At 38.7% G+C, this 24,457-nt stretch overlaps 1 long non-coding RNA gene across 1 annotated transcript in view; it reads left to right on the top strand.

The window, feature by feature from the left end:
• The first annotated feature begins 815 nt into the window (after positions 1–815).
• Positions 816–24,457, top strand: part of LOC140501980 (uncharacterized) — a 62,840-nt gene continuing 39,198 nt past the window's right edge. The window contains exon 1 of the long non-coding RNA XR_011966470.1: positions 816–944. This is a non-coding gene — a long non-coding RNA (uncharacterized lncRNA). The remainder of the gene's footprint in view (positions 945–24,457) is intronic.

Consider the following 24,457-nt stretch of genomic DNA (forward strand, 5'->3'; position numbering starts at 1 on the left):
GTAGCTCTGAGAGGTTATGTGACTTGTCCACAGTTATACAATCAGTATGGGTCAGAGGCTGGATTTGAATGCAGGTCTTCTGACCCTGAGGCTAACTATTTATACTGGCATGCCAAGTGCTTGACTAAAAGAATAGATAGAACAAGCTTTCATTAAGCACCTACTATGTGCTAGGCACTGTGCTAAGCATTTCAGGATACAAAGAAAGGCAAAAGCCTTCCTTGTCTTCAAGGAGCTGATATAACACACAAACAACAATGTTCATAAAATATACAAAGAAGATAAATTGGAAGTAGTATCAGAGGGAGGGCACTAGCATTAAAGGGGACAAGAAAGGCCTCTTGAACTGAGACTTGAATGAAACTAAGGAAGTCAGGGTGCTGAGGTTAGGAAGGGGAATGATTGTAAAAACTCTATATTAATGTCTCATTTCAACATATTTAATCTCTAAATGAGGGTATCAAGAGCTCTTTTCCCTGGAATGATTTCTCTGCTTATATATATATATATATATATATATATCAATGAATGCAAAGTTTCAAGGAGAAAAACTTACTTTGTCATATTATTATTAATATTATCATTCACATATAAACTATTGTAATTTAAAAGAAATGGATTCACTTTGAAGCGAAGCAAATCATAAGAAGAAGAAAGTGAATAATCATTTCAGGGAGGAAACAATTGCTATTGTGATATAGCACAATAGACAAAGGGTCAGACTTTAAAATTGTTCCCGTAAATTTTGTCCACATTTGAACATATAAACTGTTTTCCACGTCATGTAAAAAGAAGCTAAGCACTGGCTTAACAAAGATGCACTCCCAATTTATGACTGCAATTTCGGAGCCGGAATTGAAGTTGATTGAAAGTGTGGTCTTGGAATGACTTTTCAGCAATTGGAAGCACGTGAAAAGTGGGGAGGGGCTTTTCTAACCTCCAAGGTAAGCCCTGTTTTTAATAAATACCACGCATCTTAAGCCAGGCTGGGTCCATTTTCCAAGAGAATTGTAATTTTCTTTCTATGCCTTGTCATAGGGTGGGCAACTGAGGAAAATGACTTCATTTCTTATATAACGTACATGCTCTTTTCTTGGAATAAATGAAAGAAAACTAGGATGGGGATGGAGAGGAGCAGTGATTGAAGCCACCTGAATTTAAAGCCAATTGAGATAGGCTGCTCAAGCTGTCAGGCATAGCCTAAGAAATTCAAGGATTACATAGAAACTCAGTTTTTCTCAAGTAGGATATTGTTTCAAGCTCTTATCCTGCTATTATATCTTATTGATTTTACCCTTGGGTCTTGGTTTATTTCTCTAGGTGCTCAGGCCATCATATGGTACCAACCATGAGGGGAGTGAAGGATTATGAACTTCAAACTCTAATAAAGATATGGTTGAATTTTTCCTTCAGTCTCCTTTACACTAGACCATGTTACCTATATCACATCACCTAAAATATATATTTGTTTTTATTTGTGCACCATCTTTATATTTACTTGTGTTTATCCTGTGGTTCCCTATCCTATGGTTCCCCGTTTGATGGTAGTGTTCTACACAACTTTTTCCATTTTCTTCATTTCTCTCTTACCACTTCTACCTATTAGACCCAAAGTGAGGCTTCTACGACTGCTGTTGATTATCGTTTTTCAAACTCACAGACATAACTCTGAAGTACCTTTCTGTGTCTATCTCACATGACACATACACTATTCTGAGATTTATATAGTTCCTTTTCTAAAAACTTCATATTTTCTGGTCTCAAATGAAATCATTAGACTGGTCTTGTACTACCAATAAAAAAGTAAGTTCTCCACAGAGACACGAGCATAGACATAAGATTTCAGTAACAATAGTTTCTGAAGAAAATTTTAAAATACACTTCCTAATTAGTAGATGACAAACAGCTGCATTACCAGGGGCCAAGTGCTTAAACATCTTCTCAGGAACCCTTTTTTGCTGGAAGGGGATAGGAAGGATCTGAGAAGTCTCAGATCAAATTTTGGGTTCTCAAGCCAATGTGATGACATTGTGGGACATTGGGACATTGTTTGCAGGCAACTGATGAGACACAGGGACTGTCTGAGGACAAGCTGACTAAGCCATCCTTCCTCTTGGCTTATAAAAAGCAAACTGGTGTTCTCTGAAAACTTTTGAGAACTTGATCTACCTTTTCCTTTGTACAGCACATGGTAGTGGGAGGCAAATATTTCAATGTGTCCCCAGAAGGAAGTTTAAGGACACTGCTCTTGAACTTCAACTTATATAGAGGAGATGAGGTTTTGAATTCTCCAGGCAATGTGATCCTAATACAACAGTTATTAGTGTTTTTATCCTTGTAATCAAAGAGCAAAAACCAAACCAGACGCTTTTGGTTACATTTAAGGGAAATAGATTCCAGCTCTGCAATTAGACTGAATTTTCCTTGTTATTTGATTTTTCCAAATAACAGGATTACCCAAGGACACATCTTTGTTTGTTCCTTGCCTGCTGTGAATTGGGCCTCCAGTGCCTCCCAGGATATAACATTCACTCTCTATGTGAAGTTAGACCTGAAGGGAGTTCACTGACAGTCAAGGGCCTCTCTTCAGACATTGATACTCTGTCAGGACTCATTTCTAAATGGTTAGCATACTCCCAACCCTTCATACTCTTTCTATCCCAGTCATGCTGAACAAATCCCATCTCTCATCCCCTATTGCTTGCTTCCTTATTCTTATTTTCTCCAACTGTACTCACTTTGTATCTATTCACCCCATCTTCTATGCTCTTTGAAATGCCAACTCCCTAGTTAAAAAACTAGCTTTTATCTTAAACATTTTCCTTTCCCATTTCCTCTACCTTGTGGCTGTCTCTGAGACGTGGTACCCTCTTTATGACACTGCTTCTCTGGCCTTATTTTCTAGTACTGGTATACTTTCACCCCTGCCTTTTGTTTCACTAGTCATGGAGGGAGAGCTAGAAAACTCCTTGTTTCTCCTTGCATTTCCAGACTCTTCTGTCCTCATCACTCAGTAGCCTCTCCTCCTTAGATGTTCATTAAATACAAATTCATCACCTGATCAAGATTCTGATAACTATTATCTACCGTCTTCAAGACACTCTCTTTCCTCCTTCAATGAATTCAGTGCCTAATTCTCTCTGCCCCAACTCCTGCCCTGCAACATGCACATCAGTACTCCAAATACCCCAACTTAAAAATAATTCATCTATCCAATATCCATGACTTACTCTCTCATTCTACTTCAACTACATATAGAGATATTTATACCCTTAGTCTTGACATCATCCACAAGCATTCAGCTTCCGTGTTCATTTAACTTCAAAATTGTTTCACCTAAGATTTCAGAAAAAAACCTGAAAAGACACACATGAACTGATGCAAACTGAAGTGACCAGAACCAGAACATTGTCCACAGTAACAGTAACATTGTACAATGATCAACTATGATTGATAGCTCTTCTAAAACAATTCCAAAAAACTCATGATTAAAAATGCTATCCACATCCAGAGAAAGAACTGATGGAGTCTGAATACAGATCAAAGCATAATATTTTCATTTTCTTTAGTGTTTTTTATCCTTTTGTCAATTGTAATTTTTTCCAAACTATTTCTTCTTTCACAACATGACTAATATGAAAATAGATTTTACATGATTGCGCACATATAACCTACATCAAATTGCTTACTGTATTAGGGAGAGGCAAGGGTATACAGGGAAGGAGAAAATTCAGAATCAAAATTTTATTTAAAAAAAAGAATGTTAAAACTGTCTTTACATGTAATTGAAAAAAATAAAAATACCATTAAAATTCATTTGCCTAATTATTATCTTTTATTCTATCCTTCCCTCTGAGTTATAGGCAGTAACGTATACTTCTTCTTCACTGGGCGCTCCAATCTTTCCACCTCTCAGTTCTTTCTTGGCCTGTCAGCTTTGAACGAATTACACTCTTCTCCATTCTCTATCTCAATCCCTTTTTTAGCCAGTTCCATTATACCTTTTTAGTTATTCTCAAGTTTCTTGGCCTCTTATCCTCTCACAAATCATACTTTGCCAAGCCCCAACCTTTGATTACTCCCACCATACATGACTTTCACTCCTATTTTTTTGCACTTCTAAATGGAGCTGAAGAAAATGATAAAACCATCTTGACTGTGTCCACTACACATTTATGTTACTTAATCTCAACTCGGTCCTCCCTGCTAAAAGACAATTCTTTTATACCTCTCTAGTTGATTTGCTGTTCTACTCACAGAGCTATTCCCAACCTTTTCATCTCTCCTCGTATGTTTCTGAAGTCCTTTCTCCCAGCCTCTCCGGTGAGAACCTTGACTCATACTTTGCAGAAAAAAAATGGGGTTGATTTGCTGAGAGCTCCCTCTTTTCCACTCTGTCACAGCTCACATTACTTAGATGTCTTTTCATACTATCTTCTTCACCTCTATCTCTTCTCTTTGCCAAGACAAATTCCTCCACATTTCTCTCTGATCCCATTCAAATTCTCTCTATTCTAGCTCTCTCTATCATCCTCATTAATCAGTCTCCCTGTCTCCTCGCTATTTCCCTCCTGCCTATGCCTTCCCACTCCTTGCTCAAGTCTTCCCCTCATCGTAAAAAAAAAAAAAAAAACAACAAAATAAAATCCCTCACTTGATTTGACTATCCCCACTAACTATCGTCCTATATCTCTCCTCCCTATCACGGCTACAGTTCTTGAAAAAGTAGTTTATAATCTGTCTCCTCTTCTCCTTTCATACTCTTCTAAGCCGTTTGAAATCTATTTTAAGACCTTATAATTCAAGTGAAACCTGTTGTCTACAAAGTTACTGACTATATCTTAATTATCAAATCTAATGATATTTTTTCAATTTTCATCTTTCTTGATCTCACTTTCACACTCCTTTCTCCTAGATACTCTATCTTTTCTAGGTTGGTGTATATGGGGAAGGGAGGGGAAATGATCTCTCCTGGTTCTCCTACCTGCCTGATCATTTCCAGTGAGTTTCCTTTGCTGGACTTTCCTTCTGGTTACACCTACTGATGGGTATTCTCTATATATAATTTCTCACTTGATCATATCATCATGCCCAATGGGTTCAATTATCATCTCTATGCAGATGATTTGTGGATCTATTTATCCAGTTCTATCATCTCCCCTCATTGCTCATAGACCAATCTTATATCATGAACTTGGATATCTTGAACTGGATGTCTCATAGACATCTCAAACCTAACATGTCCAAAAGAGAATTCCTTATTTTCCTTCTAAGTCCTTCCTTCTTCTAGTATCCCTGTGGTACCACCATCATTCCAAATGTTTAGACTCACAATTTCGGTATCAACCTCAGCTTCTCAATTGCACTCAACCCAAATATCCAAATTGTTGTCAAATTGCATTGTTTCTATATTCATAATATCTTGCACATCCCCTTCTGTCTATTCCCATCCCACCATTGTTACATGCCTTTATCACTTCATGTCTGGAATATTGGAATTGCTTTTTGCTTGGTTACTGTGCCTCATCACTTCCCATTCTAGTCCATCATCCACTCATCTGTCAAATTAATCTTCCAAAAATACAAGTCTATGTCATCCCCTATTCAAAATTTCCTATGGCACTCTTTTGTCCCCAGGATCAAGCAACAAACCCTCTATTTGACATTAAAAGTCCTTTGTAATCTAACCGTTCTTACCTTTCAACCCTTATTTCACTTAACTTACTTCCATCATCCGCCACATCTGAAATCCTTCATCTCATCCTTACCTCCTATCTCCCTTGGCTTTTTTCAACCTCCAGCTAAAATTTCACCTTCTATAATAAACCTTTCTCAATCACTTTTAATGCTAGTACCTCTCCACTACTGATCGTTCTCAATTCCACCTCTATTTATTGTGTCTGTACACTGTTGTTTGAATATTGGCTCCCTTATTAGACTATGAGCCCCTTGAGAGCAAGTATTATTCTTTTTGCCTATCTCTCTTGCTTAGCACAGTACCTGGCCCATAGTAGATGCTTAATGAATGTTTATTGACTTTACTTGACAGCTTTCTTCTGCAAGAGATATTTCCCAGTCTCACTCACTGCTAATGACTTTCTTCTGAAACTACCTCCCATTTTTGTAAAATGTTTTATATTCAGGTTGTCTCCCTTATTAGATCACTTTGCTGAGGGCAGAGGCTGTCTTTTTGCCTCTCTTTTCATCCCCAGTACTTAGTACAGTACCTGGCACACAGTAAGCTCCTAATAAATTCCTGTTGACTGACTGATAGATTATTGGGCCATAGCATAGACACAGACCAATTTTAACCTAAAATACTTAAAATGCTAATAAAATAATTTAAATGTGCTTTGTCAGAATGCCAAAAGCAGACTTGGGGAACCTCTCACAACCTTTTCATGAGAGACAGGGGGTTAGAGAGGACAGAGAAAGAAATGGTACCACAAATTACATTCCAAAGCAAAGAAAAAATACAGATGACATAAATTTTTTCCCCTAGCAACCTTTAAATTCATCTCATTAAAAAGGGAAAAGTCCCAATCTGAGATAGAGAAAACATGTTGGTTAGTGATCTATGACTTTTTTAAAAATATAAATGATTCTTTGATGTCCGGCCTACTAACTGGTTTACCCATGGCTAAAAATGGAAAGCATATATATCCATAATGGAAGAGATTGCCTTATGAGACAGTCAAGAAAAATATAAAGGAAGTAAAGAGAAGGGAAGTTGGAAGGAAAAAATGCTGGTGAAATGCTACTCCTGCAAACCACATTGCAGAGCAAATAAGTGTTCTGATAAAGGCAGCATTCATCCATCCATCCATCCTTTCCATTGGTAGAGAATCTCTGCCAAGACTAATAGTCCAATGGCCTTACATTGCAACCTCAGTTGCACGACCACCTTATTCCATTCTTTCAGCCCACAACTGTGTTCATCTTTTTCTTGGAAATTCACAGCTGATCTGTGTGCCTCTCCAGCTTTTGTTTTCCGGTGTATAAACCAGTTCTTTCAAAATTCAGAACACACATATCAAAGTCATCATCTCAAACCCTGAGAGAGGCTTCTTTGTTTGTCTGCTGCCAAGTCCTGGAAAATAATTATCTGTGTATGCATGTTTTGAGGTGTATGCTTGAATATATAGTACATAATTGATACCTGCTCATTTTTTTCCAAAAAACCTGAAAAGATTTCTTCCTCTCTGCCTTAGCTGAAACAGATGCAAATCTAGTGTCTCCAGCAACCTAAATTTATGGACTTTGGGGCTGCTTCTCTCTCTCTCTCTCTCTCTCTCTCTCTCTCTCTCTCTCTCTCTCTCTCTCTCTCTCTCTCTCTCCTTGTATTAGAATCCTATTAGAACATTCCAGTGATTACCATTTGTGCCACCTTCTTTTTTCCCTGACATTATGGTTGAATGACGCTGGGTGATTTATCAAATACAAATTAACACCTCTCCATTTTATAGAGTTTGGCCAATCTCAGGGGCAGAGAGGAGCTAAACGAAATTGCCAAAACGTCCTGAGTTCTGTATCAGTCTTGAACATTAACATTGCCTTTGGCATCCCAGTGGCATTATAAAATGACATGTCATGAACGGTCCTGAGTTCATGTTCTGAATCTGCACACAAGAGCCCTGAATTCAGTTGCCATGTTTAAATTCAAAGGTCGTCAGTATTTGAAACATAGTAGATGATCTCTTTAGTGGTTTCTCTAGTCTTTGCCATCACTTTCACAGGACCTTGAGGGTTATTTTTCTAAAGAAAAGCTGCTCTAGCATGTAGTTTAAAACTGTTACAGCAAAAGAAATCCCTGAACTTGAAGATTTTCTATCACTGCATAGTTTCTGAACATGTATGTCCTGCTTTCTCCACTGTAGCAGAAGAGGATTGCCCTCTGCATAGACCTCAGCCTGTATTCCAGCTTATCCCAAGAGAAGTACTGTAAGAGAAAAATCTGTGAAGTCTTATTGTCAAATTTTACTCACATGTTCTAGGAGAGTGTTCCCATGGATTGTCCTTCATAACGTAGATTCCGTCTCTCCTGAGCATGGCATAATAGCCAGAGCACTGTATCTGTCATAAGAAAGAACTGGTCTTTAATTCAGCTTCAGACACTTAATAATTTTGTGATAATTCTCAGTTTCCTCATCTGTAAAGTTGGAGTAATTCGGTAATATTAGCATCCACTTCCCAGAGTTGCTATGAAGATCAAATTAGATAATGTTTATAAAGTGTTTTGTAAATCTTGAAGCATTACATAAATGTGAGTTATTGGTATTATTATCCAATCCACCCATATTCTCCCCTTAATTGCTCTCCTTACCTATGTCCTTTCCCTCACCACAAACACCCCCAATGTCTTCTTCAGTACCTTAACAATATCAGAGAGGCAGCTAGTAGCACAGTGAACAGATCATTGGCCTGGAGTCAAGAAGATATGAATTCAAACAGAGCCTCAGATACTAACTGTCTGTGTGATGATGAGCAAATTATTTAACTTTGGTTGGCCTCAGCTTCCTCAACTGTAAAATGGGGCAAACAATAGCACCTACATTGTAGTTGAGAAAATAGAGAGATAATAATTGCAAACAGTGCCTAACCCAGTGTCTGGTACATAGTAGGTTCTATATAAATGCTAATTCCCTTCCCTTTCCCCTCCTTTCCCTCCATCACTCTGTTTCATTAAAAAACAACAAAACCATTAATTCTCTTCTCAATTTCAAATGTCACTGCTGATTTTTCTAATATGTTATTGTTGTTTGTATTTTGTTTTCAAAGAAGACCAAAATGACATCACTATGTCAAGGTCAATGTACAGTGTGTCTGGCTGTGGCTGATCATACCAATACCAGCTCAGAAGGCTCTACCACAGGTCAGGTACAAAGTGCTTGTATTACCATTTGGAAAGGATTTATCTCTAAATTTGGTCATCTCAAAATTCTTTTGATCTACTGAAATTATACTTTGTTTGTAGAGAATTCAATCATCTGCTAATAAAGGTTGTGTACCAACCCTCACTCTACTTTAGTCTTGGCTTATAGCCTTTTAAAGTTAAATCATTTACTGTCAGTGAAGTAGTAAAATAATAAAATACACATCCAGATTTCCAAGACTCTCTAGGAGGTATTAACATGATCAGGAGGCATGCTGTCCAAAGAGAGTTGAGACGAGAATGTAAGATCTTTCAGTGTAAAAACTGTTGTTTAATTTTTGCCTAGCAATACCTAGCATAAAGTAGATAGCACATAATAAAAGTTTGTTGACTGATTGACTGATTGGCCATGAGCTAATTCAGAGTGGAAAATAGAGACTCATTTGAGGAAACATTCATTCTCACAACTACCTGAAGAGACTGATCCTTTGTGTAAAGGATGAAGCTTTTAGACCTCAGGCATCAAATTCCAGAGAGTTTCAATGCTCAGTCAGACATCAAGAATTTGTTAAATGCTTACCATGTCCCAGATACTATAAATGATTGAATTAATGACGATCTCTTATTACATGCAAAGCACTGTGTGAAGAGCTGGGGATACAAACAGAAAAGTGAGATGGTCCCAGTGCCTCAAGGAGCTCATGTCCTAATGGGAGAGAGTTGAATGGCAATGTTGTAGCTGCAAGTCGGATGGAAAAGTATCATGGTTCTTTGGGTGCCTGGGTAAAGCAAGTGGTAACAGTTTTTATTTAATGCCATTTCCACAGATAAAATCATATCAGTTTCTGGTATTGTACCACTTCGTAGTGCCGAGAACATTGGTGACAACAGCTTTCCTTTGTGGGTTTTCAGTGGCTTTGGCTTTAGCCACCATAGAAGTTACCAGGCTTGATCTGCATCTCTATAGGGGTTACTATGCCAGGATGATGGCTAAGGGTAAAGCGATACTACTCCTAAAGCTCTTGGGCTATTTGTGTGCATGTTTGACTGCTGGTGGCAGTTGGTTGGCCTTTGTCACTGGTGGTGATGAGGAAGATGGTTTTCATTGCCACAATTTCTTCTCTTTGAGCTGGAACCAGTTCTGGTAGACTTTATTAGGGAGGTGAAACTTCTTTTTCCCAAGACTCTTGGATTCAGAGTCCTAGGCTGTCTCCTTCAAGGTGTGAGGAGAAAGAATGGTCATGGTAGTGGCTGTGGTGCTTTGACTTGCTTGGCACATGCTGCCTCCTGTCTCTCCTTCCATGGGCACTGCTATTTCAGAGAAGTTGACTTGCTTGTACTGTGTGTAGCAGTTAATTGGAAGTTAGTGGAAATGACTGACCCCTTCTCCAAAGGAGTTGCTTCCTGGGATGATGGTGGTGAGAGCTGGTCTTGAAGGTGAACTGATAAAATAAGATTAGGGATACAAAGTGTATAATAGAAAGAGAAGAGTCTCTGGAACCAGAGAACCTGGCTTCAAATCCTGCCTCTGGTAACCTTTGGGTGTCACTAATCTCTAGACTTTGTGAGGGGATTGGACTATGTGGCTTCTTTGGTCCTTCCATCTCTATGCCCAGGATTCTTAACTGAGGAAAAGAAAGACATGGACCAGAACTAAACAGGATGAGAGGATGATTTCTTCTAAGTCTTACTTAACTCCTTTGAAGTCTCCCTTAAAATCTCATCTTTTACAGGAAGTCTTTCCCAATCCCTTTTAATTCTAGTACTTTCGCTTTGCTAATTATTTTCTATTTATTCTACGTATAGCTTGTTGGATGTATATTTGTTTGCATGTTGTATCCCCCATGAGATTGTAAGCTCCTTGAGGCTATGCTGTGACTGTTATTGCCAGTCATGTTGATCTGGAACAATTTTGTAATCAAGATTCAAGTACTGTCTATCCCTTGTTTCTCTCCTCTCTTCAGAAATACTTCAGTCCCTACCCTCACTACCCTCAGATCTCTGGTCTGATCAGCGACCGGCCTTCTCCCCTCCTCTTCTCTCACTTCATGCTCCCAACACAGTCTTTACTTCCTCTAAAAGAGATTAGAAGATCAATAAATTGTATTTCAGAAGGAGGAATGGAATTGGCTGACCTCATTTTGGAGTAAGTGACTAGAAAAGAAAATTTCATTTCCAATCCTAAACTCCATTATGACCCAACGGCTCTCTCCGTGAAATATTGTGTTTTCTGCTCTAATTTGTCCAGTAATAATAACTTTTTAAATCCTCCAAAGGTTATTTATGTGTTTATTATAGTGTTGCTTTAGATTAACATGACTGGCAATAACAGTCATAGCATGGAGCCTTCCCTGAGGACTGATGACAAGAAAGGAGAAATAGATGGCTTGAGACACAGCTTAGAGCAATTAATCTCATCCAGTTAGTAATTCCTAACACATGCTTTGTGTCAAGATTGCCATTGCTTTATCAAGTGAACACTGCAGAAGGAAACACAGGTGTATAGATCTTTTCTCTTGCCTAAGGCAGTTTCATTTTGTGTGTGTGTATATTTTCTATATTTTCCCCAGGCTCTTCCAGAGAATCACTGCTTCCTTCATTAACCTTTCAAATTGCTTAATGTTTGCCGCAAACTGTACATTGTGATACATTGCATTACCTCAATATCCCATTTAGCTCACTCTACCACCCCTACCACAGACACAAAATGGACCGTCAGGCCCAGACTCATTATGTAAATACTCTCTAGCTAGGTACTATTATTCTGGCTTCCATTAGCTGCATTCTACCATACTTTTGTCTTCTAGTGAGTCAGAAGTGGCAAATTGCACATGTAGATTTGTGGAAGTTCCAAGTGTGCCCATGGAGTGTATGTGTGTTCATGCACATGTGTGTGTGTGTGTGATTTGGAGCATTGTCCCTAAGACAGAGCAGAAAATCAGTAGGATTTGAATCAAATACTACATTCAACACTTTCGAAATCTGAAATTCTACTGTCCTTTCAAGCAAAGTTGTGTAACATACATGCCTGGTGAAGACTGTTCAAGGGCTGGTAAAGTGTATTGAGACAGAGATAGAAAGATAGACATAGATATAACTACATATGTACATATATAAATATATATACATTTGGGTGGATATCTCTGTATATGCACATACATGTATGTATGTATATATGTGTATGTGTATATACACATATGTATATAAATATGTGTGCACATATACATATATGTGTGTATGTATGTATATTATGTATGCATATATACAAATTCTTTTCTCCAAATGGGTATATCCTTGCACATTTTCTTTATTTAAAACAACTTAGCTACAAGATCATGAAAACAGTTTTTATCCATTTCAAAATGCTACTCGAATGAGAGCTGTTCTGCTTATTACTTTTTAGATCTCAGATATGTTTTACCCTGTATCTGTGGGCCCCAGGAATACACAGGAGAAGAGGGACATGAAGTATTCTATGTGCCAGGCACTGTGCTAAGTGCTTTGCAAATATTATGTCATTTAATCATTGTAACTCGGACCCTTTATGTTGTTATTATTTCGTAGAATTTCACTACATGCCTCTTTTTTTTACAATAAAAACATGTTTTATGAATTAAGCATCTCAGTTAATGACAGTGCTGATTTAAGTATAGATTATGGAGAAATAATTAGATAATTAAGGAATTACATCCCTAATTTCTAATAACATGGCTGATCTTTTGGCTGTTAAGGAGCAAGATATTCTTTCTACCCTCTTAAAGCTACTGGGATGCATGAGTAAATTTAAGATGTGCTGGAATTTTGTCACATGTGTTTGGCTCTCAGAGTTTATATTCATTCCACAGCAAAGACTTCAGTTCATCTATCATATTCATATATTATTATTAGCAGGAATAATGATAATAACAATTGTTTCTATTTTGGTCATAAGGTATTTCATTATAAGATTTCATTTGAACTAAATGGGTGATAAGTCCTAGAATTTGTGTTACCTTTGATTTTTATGGCAGAGAATTTTGAGGGTCACAGAACTGAAGTCCCTTTTTGATCATATATTAAGTGGTTTAGCTGCTAAACAAATATATCTTTTTCATCCACAGTTGGTGAGTGGTAAGTGTTCCTTCCCCTGCCCTTTGCTACCTACTACCTTCAGGTTGAACAGGACTAAGCTGAGGCTAGTTTCTGCTGGCTAAAGCCTAATGTTAAATTTTCAGTGAGAGTATTTATATCTTACAGATCAGTAAACAATACAAATTAAGACTTGGTTTATTTTTTTTACTGTCTCAACTTAAGAAAGTAATTTAGAAAATTATATGTAATGCTCATTAAATTTAATAGTGTGTTATACAAGATTCCCTCTTACCTCACTCAGGACTGGTTGTTAAACAGATCACTGTGGCTAACTGACTATCTTTAAAACAAAAAATACTACTTTAAGGTATTCTTCACTATAGAATAGCAAATGGAACTCAGATTCATGGATTTACCAATAGTCCTAAACATAGGACTATTCATGTCAGAACAAAATGATCATTTCAACTTCTTGACTGACTGACTTTCAACAAAAAGGTAGAAGACAGTCATTCATTCCTTATTGGTCTTATGGTCTCAAAGAGGACCACAACATGAGGAAGGTGATGTCATCACGAACAAGTGAATTAGATTTAAGTGAGGGATTTAAGTTACCTGCTTCGCTCTCCTCCAGAGCAATCAGGATTCAGTGATGAAGTCTGCCTATAAATGCAGCTATGCAGTGGGAGACCCTGGTCTTTTTAAATTAAGGTTTTTCCCAGCTCTCAGTTTGATGGAGGCAATGACCTTCAGTGATTAAGGCTAGATTGTTGTTGTTGTGTCCATCCTTATGTGACTTGCACTTGACTTTGTTCTGAGTGAGGGAGGTCTGTGCAGGCCACCAGCCTCATTTCTCCTCCAGAGCCATCTGAATCCAGTGACCAGATATTCATCAGGGTGACTGGAAATGGCCCAGGATGCGGTGGGAGACTTTGGCCCCTTCAGGCCAAGGTCTTTGCAGGCACTCACTTAAGGTGAGGTAACACTCATTCATTGAATAGGGCTGTTTAAGAAGTAGCCAGGGCATGGCCCCTTTAATGAGACCAAGAAAAAGAAAGACATCAGGCTGGGTGGGAAATAGCAAGGCTAGGTAAGAAATGAGGCAAAGAATGGTCTCTTTTACCTGGTCAAAAAACAAAAACAACAACAAAATTAGTCTGAGAGGGGAAGACCCTCAGGGTTTTCAGCCAAAACAAGAACTATTACTATTTAGACTAGCTCTGAGCCGGCACAGCCCAAACAATGATCAAGTGAGGCATGGGCTAGGACCTACTGTTGGCCAATCAATGAAGACCGGAGCGATTTGGGTTTAAGGCATGGTCCTTAAAAAAATAAATCTAGCCATAAACCTCAAGATATCTTTTGAGGTTTCAGGGATAAGAGATCAAAATTTATATCCTTTGGGCAGAGCACCTATGGGTAAGGGTGTGATTCCCTATGTGGACAGAGGGAGAAGAGAGAAGGAAGGAAGGAAGGAAGGAAGGAAGGAAGGAAGGAAGGAAGGAAGGAAGGAAGGAAGGAAGGAAGGAAGGAAGGAAGGAAGGAAGGAAGGAAGGAAAGAAGGGGGGAGGGTAGAGAGGGAGGGAGGACTATAAGACAAAGCCAAACTTTATTGTCCAGCCTCTCTTTCCTTATCTAAGGCATGCCTTTCCCAACTTCCCAAGGAGTTAATGGAACCTTGACTACTGCTAGGCCTTTCAAGGTAGAGAATGCATCATTTGACAGCTACCCCACCTGGACACTGGAGGAAGCTGCTCCCAGTCTCCCAAAAGCCTGTTGATTCAATCTCACTAAGCCCTAAACACCATCTCAAAGTAGTAAATGATTAACCAAATAATTGCTACCTTCAAACTTTGAGACATAGTGAAAGGAAGTCAGCTGTCCTAGAATATTAGGTTGAAAGATCTCATCAGAATCAGACCCCAGATAATACTTAAACACATTTTATTAAATTATTAGATCCTGAGTTTTCACTTTAATTTCCAGAATTTCTACTTTCCCCAATGGTAGGACAATGAAAGAAGGTGAGGAGTAACTTGTGAAACAGAATTGTATCATTGATAATCAATATGTGAGCATTTTACAGGAAGTATACACATCAGTCATTTGGAAGATTTGTGGGAACTTATTACACATCTTCCCTTAAGAGAGATAGTGAATGGGGATAGAAAAGATAGACTATAAACAGCCTCCAGCATGCTGGCCATTTAGTGCACTGTCACCCAACAACCTTTAAAGGACTTTGATTTGTGTGTACTTTTACCCGTTCAATAGCTTTCTCCAACATTTATTATATGCTGACATCCAGGGATATCGATCCGAATATATTTTATCACTAAAGGCGGCTGATGTATTTAAGCATCCAAAGATTTTGTTCTTAGCACATTTTTATCTATGAGGCATTTTCCCCAGGACCGGAGGTTCTGAGTGCTTTGTATGGCAGCAATACTTCAATGCTCATTTTTAGCTTTAGGTTAGGAAAATTAAATCCTGATAGGCTGTCCTCAATTTTTTTCTTAATCATAAAGTAATGTGAACTCTGACTACAAATCTTGTGGGCAAGGACCCTGTCTCATTTATCTTTATGCCTCCTCTAGAGACTAGCCCAATGCACTGCACATAGTAAGTTGCTTAATGAATGTTTGTTGAATGAATGAATCAGGCTAGTGGTTTGGGTTACAAGATTATGCTTCAAGCATCCTTACGTGCTGCACAGTGACATCCTTTGCCTGGCATTATCACCATCATCTCATAAACTTGGCCCTCTTCTAAAGTAGAATGTGATGCAGTAATTAGGATGAAGTGAAGAGGAAAAATCACTCCTATTGTGTGCTCATTAGACTGCATGTATATGAATAAGCACATTTAATGCTCTTGAGATATCATGAAATTGAAACACAGAAAATTTGTACATAAAAATTAATAAAACACAAACTCTTTAAATAGGCATTCCAGGCCCTCCATAATATCACTCCAAGCTGGGTTCCCAGACTTATTAAACTGGTTTATGTTCCAGTTATGTTGCATCAATACCTGCATTCTGCCTCTGAGCTTTTGTGGCCACCATCCTTTATGCCTTAAATGGGCCCATCCCTCCCCATATTATTCCCTTGCTTGAGCGATTAACTAAGAAACCATCCCTTCCATCATGTCTTCTGTGATCCTTCTCTTCTTGAATCTCTTATGCCACTCTAATTTTGCCTTTTTGTTGTTGTTATTCAACCATGACCCCATTTGGGGTTTTCTTGGCAAAGATACTGCAGTGGTTTGCCATTTCCTTCTCCAACTCATTTTACAAATTAAGAAACTGAGGCAAATGGAGTTAAGTAACTTGCCCAGGGTCACACAACTAGTAAGTGGCTGAGGCAGGATTTGACCTCATGAAAATGAGTCTTGCTGATTCCAAGCCCTATCCTCTGTGCCACCTAGCTGCCCCAATCTTTCCTATACACTTAACCATATTGTGACTTGCATTATAGTTTATTGTCTTCCGTTTCTCACTCCAATATTAGGGAAGAGAATGAGCATTTATGAAGCATCAGCTATGTGCACGTCACTGTACAAATATCATCTCATGATACTCAAAATAACCCTGTGAGGTAGGTGCTATTATTATTTTCATTTTACAGTTGAGGAAGTTAAGACAGAGGGCAAAATATGTTTATTCAGTCTCCCATTGACTTCAATAGGAGAGAACCTAAAGATTAGGAAAACTTCCAGGCAAAACTCACTTGCCAAATTAGGTTTATGAACTTGGATCTTCCTTATTCTAGGTCCAGTGCTCTGTCCACTGAGCCATATAACCTCTTATACATGAGGGCAAGAATTCTGTTGCTTATAAATCTTTATATCTCTGGCACTTATTAACAGAACTCTAAGCACTTAATATAATATTTGTTTGACTTGAATTGATGCCCTTGAGATCTCATAGATTCAATGTGAAAATACAACTGGAACTAAGTTTCTTAGCTTTTTCATTCATAGAATCAGAGACTGAGAGATGGAAGGGAACTTAGAGGTCATTAAGTCCAACCCCTTCAAAGACAACTGGAACTTAAATGACTTGTCCAGGGTCATATAGTCAGTCAGTATCTGAAGAAAAATTCAAACCTTGGTCTTCCTGTCTTCAAGTCTAGGATTCTACTGTGCCATGACTGGAAACTATTTTAACCTGTGTGCCTAGATTAGAGATGCCTGAGCTGGTGAAAGAATCATTGACATTTATATACAACTTTATAAAACAGTATATGGCACTCAGAAACTAGAAGGCAAGTCATATAAGTGACACTATTTTACAGATGAGGAAAGTGAAGTTCAGATTTAAGTCCAACCCATAGTCATAAAACTAGTTAGTGTCAGAGCAGGGAACACAAGGCTTCTAACTGTAAATTTCATTCTCATTCTACCTTTACTATAAAGAATAATCAGTTAGATGATTGAAGAAACTTGTTACTGATCCACCTGCAACTTTAATAAAGTAGAGTAGTGTGGGGAAAGTGGTTAAGGGCAAAGGAAAATCATGTCTCGAAGAACATAATTTTACTGGAATGTTCACTTTTCAACTTTTTAAAAATATTGAATCAAAACAACCCTTGTCATCTGTGATCAATTTCCATAAGAAAACTCAAGTGACAAAGACTTTTTATCATAATGAAAGTAGATAGAAAAAAAAATCTAAGATGGATTTTTGTGGTGCCTGAATTATCCTGTCTGGCTTGTCTACACTAAACCCAGTAACTTGAGAGTTGCTAGACTATCCCCAGAACCCACCATAGTGCTGGGTACATGAGGTACTTAATAAGAGTTCATTGATTGATTTGTTGATCGTTTCTTTCTTGATGCTATCAATATCCCATCTTCTTGATTTATACCTCAAATATTTCAAGGATATGTCATTTAAAGGGGATGGAAATTACCTTCAGTGGTGGAAAGATGGAAAGCTTTCTTTGCCCTAATAGATCTTTATAAGATGCTACAACTGAAAATGTTCATTACTTTATTATGGCCACCCTTCAGGTTATAACCTTTTCCAAATTTAACAAAGTTGGTTCTTTGTAGCATCAGAATATGGTTTATCGCTAGGTCCACACATGACCAATTTTCAGCCTTCCAGGGATAGTCTTTTTAAAGAAACATGTGGGCTCTTCTTTACAGTAGATGAGACATTAGAATAAGAATAGTAGTGATTCCCACTTTAATTTTTAATTTATTTTTTTTAAATTTATTTATTTAACTTTTAACATTCATTTTAACAAAATTTTGGGTTCCAAATTTTCTCCCCTTTTATCCCCTCCCCCTTCAAACACCAAGCGTTCTAATTGCCCCTATGACCAATCTTCTCTCTCTTCTATCATCCGTCTCTGCCCTTGTCTCCATCTTCTCTTTTGTCCTGTAGGGCCAGATAACTTTCTATACCCCTTTACCTGTATTTCTTATTTCCTAGTGGCAAGAACATTACTCAACAGTTGATCCTAACACTTTGAGTTCCAACTTCTTTACCTCCCTCCCTCCCCACCCCTTCCCTTTGGAAGGCAAGCAATTCAATATAGGCCAAATCTGTGTAGTTTTGCAAATGACTTCCATAGTAGTTGTGTTGTATAAGACTAACTATATTTCCCTCCATCCTATCCTGTCCCCCATTACTTCTATTCTCTTTTGATCCTATCCCTCCCCATGAATGTTGACCTCAAATTGCTCCCTCCTCCCCATGCCCTCCCTTCCATCATCCCCCCCTCCCTGCTTATCTCCTTATCCCCCACTTTCCTGTATTGTAAGATAGGTTTTCATACCAAAATGACTGTGCATTTTATTCTTTCCTTTAGTGGAATGTGATGAGAGTAAACTTCATGTTTTTCTCTCACCTCCCCTCTTTATCCCTCCACTAATAAGTCTTTTGCTTGCCTCTTTTATGAGAGATAATTTGCCCCATTCCATTTCTCCCTTTCTCCTCCAATATATTTCTCTCTCACTGCTTGATTTCCTTTTTTTTTTTAAGGTATGATCCCATCCTCTTCAATTCACTCTGTGCACTCTGTCTCCATGTGTGTCTGCATGTGTGCATGTGTGTGTGTGTGTGTGTAATCCCACCCAGTACCCAGATACTGAAAAGTTTCAAGAGTTACAAATATTGTCTTTCCATGTAGGAATGTAAACAGTTCAACTTTAGTAAGTCCCTTATGACTTCTCTTTGCTGTTCATCTTTTCATGCTTTTCTTCATTCTTGTGTTTGAAAGTCAAATTTTCTTTTCAGCTCTGGTCTTTTCATCAAGAATGCCTGAAAGTCCTCTATTTCATTGAAAGACCAATTTTTCCCCTGAAGTATTATAGTCAGTTTTGCTGGGTAGGTGATTCTTGGTTTTAGTCCTAGTTCCTTTGACTTCTAGAATATGATATTCCATGCCCTTTGATCCCTTAATGTAGAAGCTGCTAGATCTTGTGTTATCCTGATTGTATTTCCACAATACTTGAATTGTTTCTTTCTAGCTGCTTGCAATATTTTCTCCTTGACCTGGGAACTCTGGAATTTGGCCACAATGTTCCTAGGAGTTTCTCTTTTTGGATCTCTTTCAGGTGGTGTTCTGTGGATTCCTTGAATATTTATTTTGCCCTCTGGTTCTAGAATCTCAGGGCAGTTTTCCTTGATAATTTCATGAAAGATGATGTCTAGGCTCTTTTTTTGATCATGGCTTTCAGGTAGTCCCATAATTTTTAAATTGTCTCTCCTGGATCTATTTTCCAGGTCAGTTGTTTTTCCCATGAGATATTTCACATTATCTTCCATTTTTTTCATTCTTTTGGTTTTGTTTTGTGATTTCTTGGTTTGTCATAAAGTCATTAGCCTCCATCTGTTCCATTCTAATTTTGAAAGAACTATTTTCTTCAGTGAGCTTTTGAATCTCCTTTTCCATTTGGCTAATTCTGCTTTTGAAAGCATTCTTCTCCTCATTGGCTTTTTGAACCTCTTTTGCCAATTGAGTTAGCCTATTTTTCAAGGTGTTATTTTCTTCAGCATTTTTTTGGGTCTCCTTTAGCAGGGTGCTGACCTGCTGTTCATGCTTTGACTTCATGTCTCTCATTTCTCTTCCCAGCTTTTCCTCCACCTCTCTAACTTGATTTTCAAAATTCTTTTTGAGCTCTTCCATGTCCTGAGCCCATTGGGTGGGCTGGGACACAGAAGCCTTGACTTCTGTGTCTTTGCCTGATGGTAAGCATTGTTCTTTCTCATCAGAAAGGAAGGGAGGAAATGCCTGTTCACCAAGAAAGTAACCTTCTATAGTCTTATTTCTTTTCCCTTTTCTGGGCATTTTCCCAGCCAGTGACTTGACCTCTGAATATTCTTCTCACACCCACCTCACCTCCTGATCCTCCCAGCCAGCGCTTGGGGTCTGAGATTCAAATGCTGCTCCCCAGCCTCGGGGCTTCGGCAGGGGCAGGGGGGCTATTCAGTGTGAGATTAAGTTCAGGTGCTCAGGTGGAGGCAGGGCCGCCTCTCAGGCTTAGTTCCCTCAGGGGGTTTATGCACAGACCTTCCACAATGGATCCAGGCTCCTGCCTGCTTGGGGAGCCCTGGTCTGCTGCTGCCTCAGCTTCTGCCTCCCGAGGGGGCCTGAGTTATGGGGGCACCCCACTCCCCTCTCGACCTGCCAAAGAGACCCTCTCACCGACCCCCGTCACCTGTGGGTGGAAGGACCTGCGTGGCTGCTGGAGATCCTGTCCCTGAAGCCTGCTCGGATCTGTTCCTCTTGGTGCCAAGGCCGCGGCAGGGTTGGGCTGGGCTCTGTGTCCACAGCGCGACGGACCTTTTGCGAGAGGTTTGCAGGTCCCTCTGGAACAGAAATCTCCTTCGCTCCACTGTTCTGTGGCCTCACTGCTCCAGAATCCGCCGTGAGTTACTTTATACATATGTTCTATGAGTTGTGGGTTCGGAGCTATGTGTATGTGCGTCTTTCTACTCCACCATCTTGGCTCCGCCCCCCCGTGATTCCCATTTTTAAAAGCATTTTGTTTTCCCTTATCCAAATTAAGCACAGTAAAGAAAATATTATTGATGAGCTTAGGGAATTGGATGATAGCAGCTGAGGTATTGAGCTATTGAGCTGTAACATCTAGCATACCCACTGAAATTATATGTGGAAATTTGATGATAATCTCATTGGTGAAATGTGAACAAATACCTATTTGGGATATTGGTCATTTGATCCTCACAACAACTGTACAAAATAGCTACCATTATCATCCCAATTTAAAGATGAGAAAAATTAGGTACAGAAAAAGTTAAATGACTTGTCCAGGGTCATACAACTAAGAAGTATGTGAGACAGGATTTGAACTGAGATCTTCTTGATTTCAAGTCTAACACTCTACCCGCTGCACCCCTCAGCTACCTTTGTGTGAGTATAACCTAGGACTGAGGTTATACTAGAGGAGATACTATGCAGATGATGTGGACTGGGGTCTTTGGAAGTGAGGAGTAATCCTACTTCTCCTGTCAACCCTTTTCCTTCTTCTGCTTCCTAACCCTAACCTTAACCCTAACCCTCCCTAACTGTGAAAAGGCAGTGGAAGAAAAAAAAGCATTTATTAAGTACCTACAATGTGCCACACACTGTGCAAAACACTATTTGGCTTCATTTAAGGAAGAGTTCTAAAAAAAAAAAAAAAAAAAAAAAAAGGAAGAGTTCTGCGAATAATTAGAAGGTGGAGTTGAGGAATAATAATGTGCTATGTTTTAGAGACATAAACCTGGATCTTGCCTGCCATGAGCACCATGACATCACCTCAGCTGTGATTTCTTAGAGCTGCCTGGGGCACTAAGAAATTCTACTACTGGGTTTCATAAAGAACACTTGGAGAAGGTAACTTAAAAGGGCTCATGATGAAAAATGTTATCCACCTCTAGAAAAAGAATGGATGAACACTGAGTGCATATCAAACCATAATTTTTTCACTCCTTTATTTTACTATTATTTATTTATTTTTGTTCTACATCGCTAATATAAAAATACGTTTTGAGTGATTTCATATGTAAAATGGCTGTCCTATTACTTGGCTTTTCAATGGGTGGGAAAGGGGCTAGAGAGAAGGGGAGAACTGTGAGCTCAAATTTTTGAAAAGTAAATATAAAAAATAAATAATGGATAGCTAAGTGGCTTAGTGGACAGAGTGCCAGACATGGTGTCAGGAAGATTCATCTTCCTGAGTTTAAATCTGCCCTCAGATATTTACTAGTTGTATGACCTTGGGCAAGTCCTTTAAATCTCTTTGTCTGTTTCCTTATCTGTAAAATGAACTGCAGAAGGAAATGACAAACTACTCCAATATCTTCACCAAGAAAATCCCAAACGGGTCATGAAGAGTTGGACATGACTGAAAATGGCTGAATAACAACAAAAAATAATTTGTGTGTGTTTGCGTATGTATATATACATATCTATACACACACATATACATACAATTATATACAATATAAAACATATAAACATGTGTGTATATACATATATGCATAATATATATGCATACACATACATATATATGACTTGGAGAGAAAACAAAGTTTCCTTGATAGAGAAGATCCAGCCTAGGAATCTGGAAGACCTGGTCCCAATCATGTCTTGATACATGCTGGATGTGTGATCTGGGGCAAGTCACTTAAATTCTCTGTGACTCAGACAACCCTCTGAGTGTAAGTTGCAGAGCAAGTGCTGACCTGCATTGGTAAGGAAGTGACCTCACACAGAGCTGGTTCCCATAGTAATGAAAATACCAGTCTGGTCCAAAAAGAGGAAGAAGGGAATTTCTTCCTTGAAGAAGGGAATAGGTGAGAATAAAATTCCTTTTGATCCCCTCCCCACAGGGCTCTGTTGACTAAGGCACTTCATGCCTCTTAACTCACTATAAGAATGTGAACTATAGAAGAAGACAAAGGAGTCGCCACAGTTTTACCAACATGGCTTATCTATCTGGCTCTCTGGGCATACTGTTTTTGAAGGAAGAGCCTTTAGCAAGCAACCAATATTTACTACTCCAGGTACAAATAATTCTCTCAAAAGCCTGACCCTCCATTTAGAATAAGCAGATCAATGAAATATTTATGCTGATAAAGATAGCCGAAAGTGCTGGAACACAGAGCTCAGAGAATTTCAATTACTCTGACCTGATGGAGGCTACCACCAGCTGAATCATTAGGACAGGGTTTATGTACCTCCAAGCAATAAAATACTGTTTTCTCTCTGAGATTGAGGTCTCAAAGGCAAATTCCAACTTAGTCATACAAAATAAATGAGGTAAATAAGATAGGAGTTAGAAAAGGTACAGTCTGTGGCTCCAAATACTTGAGAACTTTAAAACATTGCAGAAGGTACATTTGGAATTAATAGTGCACGAGGTTTGAACTTTAAAATACCAGTCTTGCAAGGAACATGGGGGAGATAAGACTAGGAGGGATTATGAGGCTGCAGGATGCATCAGCCCAAAGTAGCTCCACTTCCTCCAATGAACGTTTGCTTTCATAAATGAGGAGAAAACTAATTTTGATCCCCTCCCCACAGGGCTGCGTTGAGTAAGACACTTCATACTTCTAAAACCACTATAAGAATGTGAACAATAGAAAAATATTTTGAGCCAGGAGTCTGCTTGAAAGAAATCTCCTTTTGGCCGTAAGAAAAGGGGAGATGGAGTTGGACTTCTTACAACTTCATTATCCTGTACCCAGTGGTATACTGGGAAATGTTCAGGCACTAGCTTCAAAAAAAAGAAAAAAGGAAAGAAAAGAAGGAGGATATATGCATGGCACATTTTTGAGTTTAATCTGTATTATTAAGATTTCATCCATCACTTTCCTAAGTTCCAACAATCAACAAACCAATAAGTCCAACCCTAATGTGCGACATTTGCTGATTTCTGGCGTAGAAATGCTAACACTTGAGATTTAACACTAAGATCTCCTGAGCCAACTTGAGAAGTAGCAGTGCTGCTTGATGCAGTACACCCCTGTCTGCGCCACTCCCAAAGTTAATGTTGTTTAGTGAGCATATTCAAATTTCTGATCCCTTAAAGAGGATAGGAGAAGCTGTGTGGTGCAAAGAATAAGGAGCTGGTCTTTTTAAAAAGGATGACCTTGGTTCAGGTTCTGCCTGTGACACATACTGACTGTGTGACACAGGATAAGTCACACGACCTCTCAGGACCTCCAGTCAACTCTCTTAGAGGTTCTTAACCTTTGTGAATCATAAACCCCTTTAACAGAAAGGAGAAGCCTGTGGATTGTTGCTCTAAATAATTTTTTTAATGCATAATTGAAGGAAATGCTGAATTTTACTTAGAGATAAGAGAAAATCAAGATGTCATCTTTTTTTTACTATCCAAGTTCACAGACCCTTTGAGATCTATCCATTGACCCCTAAGGGTTCCCCAAGTTAAGATCCTCTTCTCTAAGACTAAATATTGTATATCTATATTGGTTGAGGGCGTTTTAGTACTGAGTTCACTATGCCAATAAAATCACAGCTCTGTGTG

Source organism: Notamacropus eugenii, chromosome 4 (genome assembly GCF_028372415.1).
Source record: "Notamacropus eugenii isolate mMacEug1 chromosome 4, mMacEug1.pri_v2, whole genome shotgun sequence".
Taxonomy (NCBI): Eukaryota; Metazoa; Chordata; class Mammalia; order Diprotodontia; family Macropodidae; genus Notamacropus; species Notamacropus eugenii.